The 12,140-nt window shown below is 39.2% G+C and overlaps 1 long non-coding RNA gene across 2 annotated transcripts in view; it reads left to right on the top strand.

Annotated features, from left to right (window-relative positions):
• The window catches only part of LOC131812032 (uncharacterized), a 113,442-nt gene that overhangs the window by 44,786 nt on the left and 56,516 nt on the right, over nucleotides 1-12,140 (top strand). The gene's annotated exons all lie outside the window — the stretch shown is intronic.

The raw sequence follows: 12,140 nt of genomic DNA, 5'->3' as shown, positions 1-12,140 counted from the left end.
GGCCCTGACTGGTCTGTTTGATGGTTGGTTTGATTCTTGATGATTGGCGCGAAATAAAGCTTTTCTTGATCTTCGTTTTCTATCAGTCTCACTCCTTTGACCATGGACCCATTATTGGGGGACCCAACATTGGGAACCCAACAGCATTGCTTATTTAAAGAAACCATAAAGAGGAAGGGAGGGATGGGGGGAAGAATTTACATTTTTCTATGAGAGAATTCTAGCAGGTTGACAGATTCCAAGTGCAGCTATGTTTCTACAGCACATTATTTTGAGTCTCATTCCTATCAGGTGGAGCACTGACATAGCTTTAAGCTGAAATCCACCTAAAATAACCTCTAACATTCTCCATTCTCTATTATCTTGCCTTACTTCTTTCTTCCTAGCACTATTATATAAAATACACAGCTCCCGACATTATATTATATATGTCTTTGCTTATCGTCCCTCTTCTCTACCTAGAATATAAATCTACCTAAGAGCAGTCACTTTCTTTGAGTTATTACTGTTTTCCCAACACCTAGAACAGGCACCAAAAAAAGTGTTCAATAAATGTTAGTTGAATGTTGAAAAGTGAAAGAATGTATCTATAATTTAATTAGTTCCTCAAAGAGGAGAAAATCTCCAATTAACTTTTTTTTTTTACACAAAACTCAGCATTTTAGATCAACTGCCAATCATTAAAGGTGGTAATTCATCAATCTTTTATATTTACCGGGAATGATACATAATCATCAGGACTAAAGCAAATGAAGCATTTTTCATTTAGAATTCATTCTCCCCTAGGGGAAAAAAAAAGGTAGGGGAGAGAAAGGAGTTTTTTGGAAAGTAATAAACAATTTCCTTGCCATCTTCTAATAACTAATTAATTACAGAATCAACATATGGAAACTTGGCCACCAAAGTGTCTGATTTCTGATTCTAGAATGCTTGAGCTTAGGAAGAAGGCCGACTTAGGGAAACCATCTATTTTGTATGAAGTGCCTACAAAAGTCTCAGAATGCTGACTAATAATTTTTAGGTCTGCTGCAGAGTGTCTGGGAGATTCCTATTGTATTTTAGCAAAGTCCCCCCTGCATACGTAAAGGAAGTTCAGTAAAACTCTCTCTCATTTTCACTTGTGCTTCTGAGAAAAGAAAATGAGGTCCTTATGAAGGTGTTTTTATGTGCTGGAATATGTTCTTCCCCCAAAGTAGATTTTTATATATATATTTTTTTTCTTCCTCACGAAGGTATTAAGACTAATAATTTATTCAAAGACTATAGGACTAGGAACCTAAAAACATAGGAGCTCTCTCAAAAGTATAGTCTTGTAAACAGTGATTAAAAACCTAAATTGAAGGTATTATACTCTGAAATGGGATATTTGGCTCCAGCCAATGCGCTGAGCTTGTGTTGCAAGTGTCAAATAGTATTTCTGTTTACCCATGGGGCACCCTGCTGGCTCAGTTAGTGACTCTTGATCTGGGGGTCATCAGTTTGAGGGTAGAGTTTAAGGGGGAAAAAAGGGTTTCTATTGACTAGTATAAATTGGTTTTCAATAGGCATTATCCAGGAACAGGTCCTGCTTTTGGGTATGTGTTGGAGTAAAATGGAGATCTCTGATATTTAGTTTTTGAACACTTATTTAATGATCAAGATGCTTATATCTGTATCTAGTGAGTAGTGAGTAACTAGTAACTAGTGAGTACTTGAAACGTTAGTGCAAACAGTGGAGTGTGAAGACTCATTATGGAAAAAATAATGGATGATATCTCATTAATGGTTGCATATATTGATGAAATGTTGAAATGAAATTTTGGATATGGTGAGTTAAATAAAATAGACCACTTAAATGAATTTTATCTGTTTCTTTTTAACCTTTTTCAGTATGGCTCCTAGAATATTTAAAGTTACAAATGTGGTTTACACTGTATTTCTGTTGGTTAGTTCTTCTATAGATACTGCCAGATTGGGAAGGCTTGAATTTGACAAAATTTTAGTGTTCCAGGAATGTACCTTTTATTTATTTTTTTTTAATTTTTTATTTTTTATAAACATATATTTTTATCCCCAGGGGTACAGGTCTGTGAATCACCAGGTTTACACACTTCACAGCACTCACCAAAGCACATACCCTCCCCAATATCCATAATCCTACCCCCTTCTCCCAAAGCCCCTCCCCCCCAGCAACCCTCAGTTTGTTTTGTGAGATTAAGAGTCACTTATGGTTTGTCTCCCTCCCAATCCCATCTTGTTTCATTTATTCTTCTCGTACCCACTTAAGCCCCCATGTTGCATCGCCACTTCCTCTTATCAGGGAGATCATATGATAGTTGTCTTTCTCTGCTTGACTTATTTCGCTAAGCATGATACGCTCTAGTTCCATCCATGTTGTCGCAAATGGCAAGATTTCATTTCTTTTGATGGCTGCATAGTATTCCATTGTGTATATATACCACATCTTCTTGATCCATTCATCTGTTGATGGACATCTAGGTTCTTTCCATAGTTTGGCTATTGTGGACATTGCTGCTATAAACATTCGGGTGCACGTGCCCCTTTGGATCACTACGTTTGTATCTTTAGGGTAAATACCCAATAGTGCAATTGCTGGGTCATAGGGCAGTTCTATTTTCAACATTTTGAGGAACCTCCATGCTGTTTTCCAGAGTGGCTGCACCAGCTTGCATTCCCACCAACAGTGTAGGAGGGTTCCCCTTTCTCCGCATCCTCGCCAGCACAGGAATGTACCTTTTAAATTCAAAAACATTAGAGAGGCACCTGGGTGGCTCAGCTGGTTAAGCTTCTGGCTCTTGATTTCAGCTCAAGTCATGATCTCAACGGTCTTGGGACAGAGTGCAGTGTCGGGCTCTGTGCTCAGTGGGAATCCTGCTCCCCCCTCCACCCGCCTGCCTCTCTGCCTACTTGTGATCTCTCTCTCTCTCTGTGTCAAATAAATAAATAAAATATTTTTTAAAAAAGAAGAAATGATAATCAAATGTAATCACCCTCTCCTGAGATGATCACTCGTATTTTAAGATAGCATGTACCTTTGTTAAAGGTTTAAAATGGTTTTCCTTATTGAAAAAGAAAGATACACACACACACACGAAAATTCAAACAGAGAAAAGATTACATAATGCTTGTCTTCTTCTTCAGCACCAACTCGTTCCATTATCTTATCCCCAGTGACAGCCACTCACAGTTTCTTGGGATTTATTCCATAACTATTCTGCAAATATAAGGACATTTATCTGTTTTTAAGTGTATAGGTCTCCTTTTCACACACATGACACATACTAAAAACATCCTTCAGTACTTCGAATATCTCACATATCAGTATATTTTGAAGATCATTCCATTTCATGTATCTAACTCAATTCTTTTGCTAGTGAACCTTAATATATATATATTATATGTGTCATAATTTATGTAACCAGTTCTCTATTGCTAGACATTTTGGTTGTTTATTTTCTTTGCCATTATAAGAAATGCCACAATGTTTCCACTTCCATTTCTACTTGAACATGCAAACCTGCTCTATGAGCATATGCTGAACTAGTTTTGGGTCAAAGATTATATCCACTTCTTGTTTAAGTAAATGTTACCAATGTTTTCCATAGGGTTTGTTCCAGTTTAACTAGTACCATCCATGGGTAAAAGTACCCATTTTCTTACATTCTCATCAATATGAAGTGTGTTGTTAAAATAGTTGGGTATTTGAAAATCTGAGTGTCTGAATTCTGTCTTAGCGTAGCTTTAATTTACACTTATTTCGTTATAGTTGATGTTGAGTGTGTTCTTGAATGTTTAAGAGCCATTGTAATTCCTTTTCTGTAAACTGTCCATAGCTTTTGTTCATTTTCTATTAGATTTCTATTTTTCTGCATTTTTAAATAAACTTTTTATGTTGGCATAATTTTAGATTTAAAGATACCATTATTAAGACCATACGGTTTTCATAAGAGACTCTTAATCTCAGGAAACTGTGGGTTGCTGGGGGCTCAGGGGGAGGGATAGGGTGGCTGGGTTATGGATGTTGGTATGTGCTATGGTGAGTGCTATGAATTGTGTAAGACTGATGATTCACAGACCTGTACCCCTGAAGCAAATAATGCATTATATGTTTAAAAAAAAAAAAAAAAAGACCATATGGTTTTAATATAGACAAACAGATCTTTGGGACAGAATCAGAAGTCCAGAAATAGATCTGTACCTCTATGGACAATTGATTTTTGACAAATAAGAGAAGGCAATTCATTAGTGAAAGGATACTCTTTAAAAAAAAAAACTGGGTCTCAGGGCACCTGGCTGGCTCCGTCAGTTAACTATCTGCCTTTGGCTCAGGTCATGATCCCAGGGTTCTGGGATTGAGCCCCACATGGGGTTTCCGGCTCAGTGGGGAGCCTGCTTCTCCCTCTCCCTCACGTTCATGCTCTCTTTCTCCCAAATAAATAAATAAAATCTTTTTAAAAAATGGGTCTAAGGTAATTGGATATCCAAATGCAAAAAACCCTTAAACAAAACAAAAACAAAACAAACTCTGATCAGTACTTTGCACCACGTATAAAAATTAACTCAAAATGAAAGACTGACCTAAATGTAACATCTAAAATAATAAAATGTGTAGTAGCGAAGATAGGAGAAGAAACAGTTAAGACAATAAAAAGAAAACTGCAGATTGGGAGAAATACAGTCAAAAGTGGGTAAAATGTTTGAACATTTTATAAAACAAAACACAAACAAAAGGCAAATAAGTATGTGAAAAAATCATATTAGTCTTTAGGCAAATGCAAATTAAAACCGCAATAATATACCTCCACACACCTATTAGAATGGCTGAAATTAAGAAAACTGACCATACTAAGCATTGATGAGAATAGGAGAAGTAGAAATGTTACATATGGTTGGTGGGAATGTAAGACGTTACAACTTCTTTGGAAAAGAATTTGGTAGTTTCTTAATGATTTAAGCACACACTTACCATACAATCCAGCAATTCCACTCCCTAGATATTTACCCAAGAGAAATAGAAGCATATGTCTATAAAGAGAGCTGTCCGTGACTGCTTGTAGTAGCTTTCCTCCCACATAGCCAAAAGGTGGAAACAAGAAATGTTTATCAACAAGTGAATGGATAAACAGGCTGTGGCTCGTCCTTGCAATGGAATAGTACTCAGCACTGATTTGTGCCACAACATAAGGAACCTTAAAATAATAATACTGTGTGGGGCGCCTGGGTGGCTCAGTTGTTAAGCGTCTGCCTTCCGCCCAGGTTGTGATCCCAAGGTCCTGGGATCGAGCCCCACATCGAGCCCCACTTTGAGCCCCACATTGGGCTCCCTGCTCAGCAGGAAGCCTGCTTCTCCCTCTCCCACTCCCCCTGCTTGTGTTTCCTGTATCCCTGTGTCTTTCTCTGTCAAGTAAATAAAATCTTAAAAAAATAATAATGATGATACTATGAAAGAAGTCAGGCAAAAAAGGGCACATACTGTGTGATTCTGTTTATATAAAATTCTTAAATATGTAAAACATTCAAACTACATAATACACATTTTTATGTTTTGTGTGCCCAGAAACCCTTCATTTACAGGAACTCTTAAACTCAAGAAGCAACAGCATCCTTCCATCCAGTGTGGAAGCTGAAATAGGCAAAAATTTCCTCTCCCTGCCCTTTGCAGCTAAAACGTGGGCACGTGACCTGAACTACCTGGCATGCTAATCAGATTCTCCTACCCAGGACTTTAAACATTAAGGGGGTTCAATTTGAAATTATCTGTAATAGAGTCAAGGGCTAATTTTAGGGAAGATGTTTTTCAAGGGTACGGAGATCAGTTGGGAGATAATAGGTGATGGGATCAGGGTGGATATTCCAACAGATTATACCTGTTACAGGATCGTATCATGTATTTCCTCCCTTTGTCCTTTTCTATTTCTTTTTCAGTGGTTACTTGCTAAGGACTGTGAATGGCTTCCTACTCTTATGCAGTAAGCATTACCGTCACTCACCACTCTCTGGTTCCCCTTCCTTTCCAAGGAAAGCTCTACTTTTTAGCCCTTTTGCACTTGGCAGGGTCATGTGATAAGTCCAGGCTGAGGCACTGAAGAGTCCTACATCATTCTCCAGTGTCTCTTGCCCTGACATTGTGACAAACTATCACAGAGAATGGACCCTCCATTGTTCTGGGTCCCCAAGTGACAAGATGGAGCAGACTTCCTGGCTCCAACCCTCACTGCTTGTTTGTGAGTGAGAACTTGTTTTGGGGTTAGGCTGCTGAGGTCTGAGGGTTCAGTTTTCTTAACCAACATGCCATTTATACATTCTTTCCCTGTTTAGATGAATCAGAGTCAATATCAATGCCATGACAAATTCAAGTTTTGGTACCAGAGAGGGGGTTTGTAGGCAACATACATGCGGGGAAATAGGAGGAATCTAGAATTTAGAATTGGTTTGCAAACCTTATTTGGGTCTAAAGTCAATTTTTTAAAAAAATCACATTAGTTTTCAGAGACAGGTTTCTGGCAGCCTATGAAATGTAGTAGTAAACATTTACATCGTCTCTGATTGACTGAGGGGCTCTTCAAAGGCAAAGTATATGATAATGATGGCTCCTATAACACTTACTTATGCGCCAGACACTGTACTATGCACACATGCTAACTTACTTAATGAAATGAAGGACATAAAGAAATCAAGGACCAACAGGCAGGTGAAGGGGCTGTATCTAACAGCACTAGGGAGCTTAAAGAAAAAAACATAAGGCCCAAGTTAAAGTCTGTTTTGTGACTCCAGCTCGCACCAGATAGCCTTGCCCTTCACGGTTGTAGCAGGTTCCAGCCCCAATGATGGGCCCCAGCTTTCTGTCTTCAGTGCCACCATCTCCCTTCTGGGCTGCTCTGGGTCTCGGGATAGTCACAGCTCCTCAGTTTCCTCACTGTCCCATCTGCTCCTTAGCAGTTCTATCATTGTGTAACCAGTTCTCAAATTAAAATCCCTCATTTGAAATACTCTGATTGTCCTGATTGGATTCTGATTGATAATAGTTCCTAAGACTAGGAGCTCTGATATCAATTGATTTTTGCTGTTTAACAACCCACCCAGACCTTAAGGGCTGAAAACAAAGAGGTGTTACTTTTGCTTATGGGTCTAGGGCCATTTGCTGCTGCTCTGGGGTAGGCTTAGCTGATGTCAGCTGGGAGAGCACACAACTGGTTAGTAGGTTGGGTTAGTTAGTAGGTTGGGTCTGAATTCACATATCTGGTTGTTGGAGAACATCAACTGGGACAATGTAAAATGGGCATGGATACAGAGAGGGATACTAATATTCACTGTTGTCAACTATCCACCAAAGGCCCTAAGAAATAATCTCTCAAAGTGGGATTCTGGTTTCCTGCCCTACTGTGGGCTACTACTGTGTCATGTAGTGACATCACAATTATTTAAATTATTTTATCACTATTATTGCTTGGTAGGAAGTGTATATTGAAGAGAAGACTTCATGACACTATATAGGTGTTGTACTCACCATTGTGGCCATAATAAGTACAAGGTCTTTGAGATGGGATTGCTGCTTCTGACTGTTTTGGAGAACTTAGAGAAATAAAATGAGAACTCCAAAAATTGGAAATCTCAGGTCGAGGCATGGACACAGACCAAGATGGTTCCTTTGGAGCCTGTTTATTTGTGTATGTGTATGTGTATGTGCATGCATATGCATGTGTACTTGTAGTCATAAGGCATACATGGCTGAGGATAAGGCCCCAAATCAAATTGTGTGATATACATAATTAGAATGTAAGTTTATATACAACTTCTAAAAGTCTCTTATGTTGGTGGGAATGCAAACTGGTACAGCCACTGTGGAAAACAGTATGGAGGTTCCTCAAAAAGTTAAAAATAAAACTGCCTTACAAACCGGGATGCCTGGCTGGCTCAGTCGGTTAAGTGTCTGCCTTCATAAGATCATGATCCTAAGGTCCTGGGATGGAGCCCCGCATCAGGTTCCCTACTCAGCAGAAAGCCTGCTTCTCCCTCCCCCACTCCCTATGCTTGTATTCCCTCTCTTGCTGTCTCTCTTTCTGTCAAATATATAAATAAAATCTTAAAAAAAAAAAAAAAGAATGAAATCTTACCATGTTGTGGATGGAGCTAGAGAATAAAACGCTAAGCAATACAAGTCAATCAGAGAAAGACAAATACCATCTGATTTCACTCATATGTGGCATTTAAGAAACAAAACAGATGAACTTAGGAGATAAAAAGAGAGAAGGGTGGGGGAGAGAGGCAAACCAGAAACAGACTCTTGACAATAGGGAACAAACAGGGTTACTGGAGGGAGGTGGTTGGGGGATGGGCTAGATGGGGGATGGGCATTAAGGAGGGCACTTGTGATGAGCAGTGGGTGTTATGTGTTTAAGTCGTAAGTCACTAGGTTCTACACCTAAAACTAATGTTACTCTGTATGTTAACTAATTGGAATTTAAATAAAAACTTTTAAAAGCCTCATGTTAAAATTAGAGGATTTGGAAAGACTGGAAACCCTATACTTGGAATGAGAGCATTTGGGTGGATTCAGATGAATCTAAGAACTTGTAATTCTACTCCTTCTGAGCTTCCCTTGTCAGTGGAAACAACCCTTCCTTTTTAATCTCTCTGAGAAAACGAGTCTTTTCTTGCTTAAAGACTCCATAAAGATCTCACCCAAGATAGTTGATTTATAAGGTGATGCCTATTTTCATTGCCTGAAGACCTAATACCTAGAGTCAGAAATCAAGGTCTGCTCCAGTAGGGGATAGGTACACGAAAAGAATTTAAAGCTCTTGCTAATTTGTGTTAGTAGGGAAACACATCTGAGAATGGATTTTAATGATATTGGATTGAGCTGAAGTTCTGAAGTTGTTGAAACAGGTATATTTACCTGATATTCTGGATTTAATGTGGTCCTAGCCAGCTGTAATTGGTTCTAAGAATTTTCTTGGATATTAACTAAAATTTGAATTCAGTGGTAACCTACAACCAATGAGGCTGAGATGTCATAAGTTTTTTGGCATGATGTAGAAGAAATCCAAACATTTAGGGAGACAGAAATGTTGAAGTGAATTTATCGGGTTCACACCATACACCTTCCCCCAGCTATGCTCCTGGACATGGTGGGGGCCTCTGATGACTCTCTTTTTCACTAAGTCATTGAGAAATGAGTCAGTGTGGGGAGATACTGATATTGAAATGGACTCCCGGATTTCAATGAGAATTATGGGATTTCCATTATTGGAGAAACCCTAGTCCTAGTGAGCAGAAGCATGACTTGAATTGTCACAGTAACAAGTTATGGTACCTTATTATGTTTCCATAGCTAAGCCAGTTTATAGATCTGGAGTCTTTTGACTAAAGAGGGGTCTATGTCACCTCAAGGAAGGACCTGTTTCATTTAGTACGATAACTGTGTCCTTGGAGGAAAATGCAAAATTGACACTAGCTCTGAGTTGACAATTTCTAGAGGCCAGAAATAGCATTGTGATCTACTAAACAGAGGTGTATGGAGGATAGGGGATAAATTAAATTCTATCCCTGAGTTTATCTAACAGTGGTCCCATCATATAACAGAGCCACTCTGTGGTTCCTGAATTCCTGACTTCATGGTTGGAATATATGTATTTAGCAACTGGTAGAGTACTTATATTAGTTTTTGACTAATGGTGTAAGGGCAAACATGGTAAGAAGGATCAAACTGAAGTCAATGGGAAAATCTCTCCTACTAAAGTGGTAAATCAAGTTATATAATAATACCATCTCCCTGTGGCGATTGTAAAGATTAGTGGAACCAATAAAAACAAACACTGCATGTTGTCAATTCATATCACACTCTTGTTTAATATCTAATGATATTAGATTAAGATGAATGGAATATAATATTGGATTGAGCTGAATTTCTGAAGTTACTGAAACAGGTACACCTCCCTGAGATTTGTTAATATCCTTGCTTGTTGGGCCAGCATAAAAGACAGATACATTTATAGAATGCCTGGCAATCATCATAAAGTTTATCGAGTGGTGACCCCAATGACAGCTACTTCTCCTGGTGGTGTATCTTTGCAAGGGCAAATGAAAACACTCCCTGGTATTTGGTCTGCAGGTGACAGATGTTTTTCCTTATACCAGTTAGTATGGATTATCCAAAGCAGTTTGCTTTTACCTGGCAGAGACATCAGTGAACCTCAGAGTTACATGAAGTGTTTTCATAATGCAATCCACCTAACCACCTGGACATCTTACAGGCTACCATTGTTAGCACCATGCTGAGCATTTTGAGCAGAAAGAAGCAAGAATCCCAGATGTCATGCTAATACAAATGGATGCCAGGAAGTGGAAGAAGAATTCAGGGGCCCAACACATCAGTTACATTTCTATGGAACATGTAGGGTTATTGGCTCTAGGCAAGTTCTTGTACTTTGCACCACTTACCAGTAAATCAGAGTGTGTATAAAGTTCAGTGGGACCTTTTGGATATAGGAGGCAACGTATATTGTACTTGAGTGCCACTCTGACGTAAAAATTGAGAAACCAGTACCCTGCCCATTTTGAGAGAGACCCAGGGCAAGAGAAGTCTCTATGTAAAACAGTCTGCAGAGCAAGGATCTGTGCCCCTTAGCAGGTTAAAGTGGCAGATACAGGCATTAAATAGAGCATTTTGCATAGCCAGGTAGACAATGAATACTGAACACAAGGGGATTCTAAATTTACTTCGAATATGACCTCTCCTACCCACCATGAATTTAATGCTTTCTGATCCAACAAACTAAAAGCGTGGATATATACAGCAGTAATCCATCATCACTGGAACTCATTTCTATGAGATGGACTCAGGCAGATTGAAAAAATTGGTGACAAGAAAGTCTGAGGTCCTTTATGGGCTTCTGAAATGGATACAAAGGGTAAGGATGTGAGTGTCACCTGAAAATACTCACCACAGAGCAATCTTAGTAGAGGGGGGTCTCAGTCATCAAGTAGAGAAAAACTTCTATGATGTTAGCCAACCTCTTTTTGTAGTCACCACAGTGCTTCCTAGATGACGCATGTACAAAGTGGCCTTGGGGGCAGGGATGGAGGCTACCCAGTGATTCAGTAAGATAGACTTTCCTCTCATCAGTGATGATCTGGCTTTTTCTGTGGCTAACTGTGCAACCACCCAACAGCAGAGGCCACCCTGACTATATCAGATGACTCCTTTCTTTGAGGGACTATCTGGCCACTGGTGGCATATTGGTTATTTTGGATCTTTTCCATCAGGGAAGGAGAAGAAATTTGTCCCCAAGTAAATATATTCTGTGTACAGATATAACTTCCTTTTCCATAGTGTCTCTGCAAGTACCACCACTTACGGACTTACAGAATGTTTTATTCACTGCCTCTACCAGGATGTAGATTTTATTGTCAGTTAAGTGCAATGATAGATTCCTGTCCGTGGAATTCACTGGTCTTACCATGGAACTCCTATCCTAGAAGCAGCTAACTTTAAGAAATGGCCTAAAGAAGAATCAGTTATAATATCAGCTATAAGGCAACATTTGGTGAAGTTGGGAGTTCTGTCCTAAAGGTTTGGGATATATCTTAAAATAGTGGTTGCTATATCATATTGTCTTCCTCAAAGCCAGAATGCATGGATCCTGAAACTTGGAAGTAGAGATGTGAGGCTTTCTTTTACACCAAATAATCTATGGGACAGTTTTCAGTTCCTTCTCTGCAATCTTGGGCTCCTTGAGTTTAGAGGTTCTAGTGCACAGGGAAACAAAGTGATGGTCCCGTTGAATTGGGATCTGAGACTTCCCTTGGCCATTCTGCCTTCTCATCATGCTGAATCAACAGCCAAAGAAGGGGGTCTCTATCCTGGATCAGGGAACTAAGCACAGCTACCAAGATGACAGCAGGTTGTTATTACACAATAGTGGAATAAGGGCTGTAGATAGAATTTAAGGTGTTCCCTGGGAGCCTCTTAAACCATGGCAATCCAATGAATAAAGACCCACTAAGGACTCAGATCCCACAGGATAAAGGTTTATGTCATCTCACTAGTAAAGAACCCTATTCAGCTGAGCTTGTTGCAGAGGGTAAGGAACATAAAATTGGTGGTGGAAGAAAGAAGTGATCAATATGAACTTGAC

Source organism: Mustela lutreola, chromosome 12 (assembly GCF_030435805.1).
Source record: "Mustela lutreola isolate mMusLut2 chromosome 12, mMusLut2.pri, whole genome shotgun sequence".
NCBI classification, from domain to species: domain Eukaryota; kingdom Metazoa; phylum Chordata; class Mammalia; order Carnivora; family Mustelidae; genus Mustela; species Mustela lutreola.
This window is presented reverse-complemented; position numbering and strand designations above follow the sequence as displayed.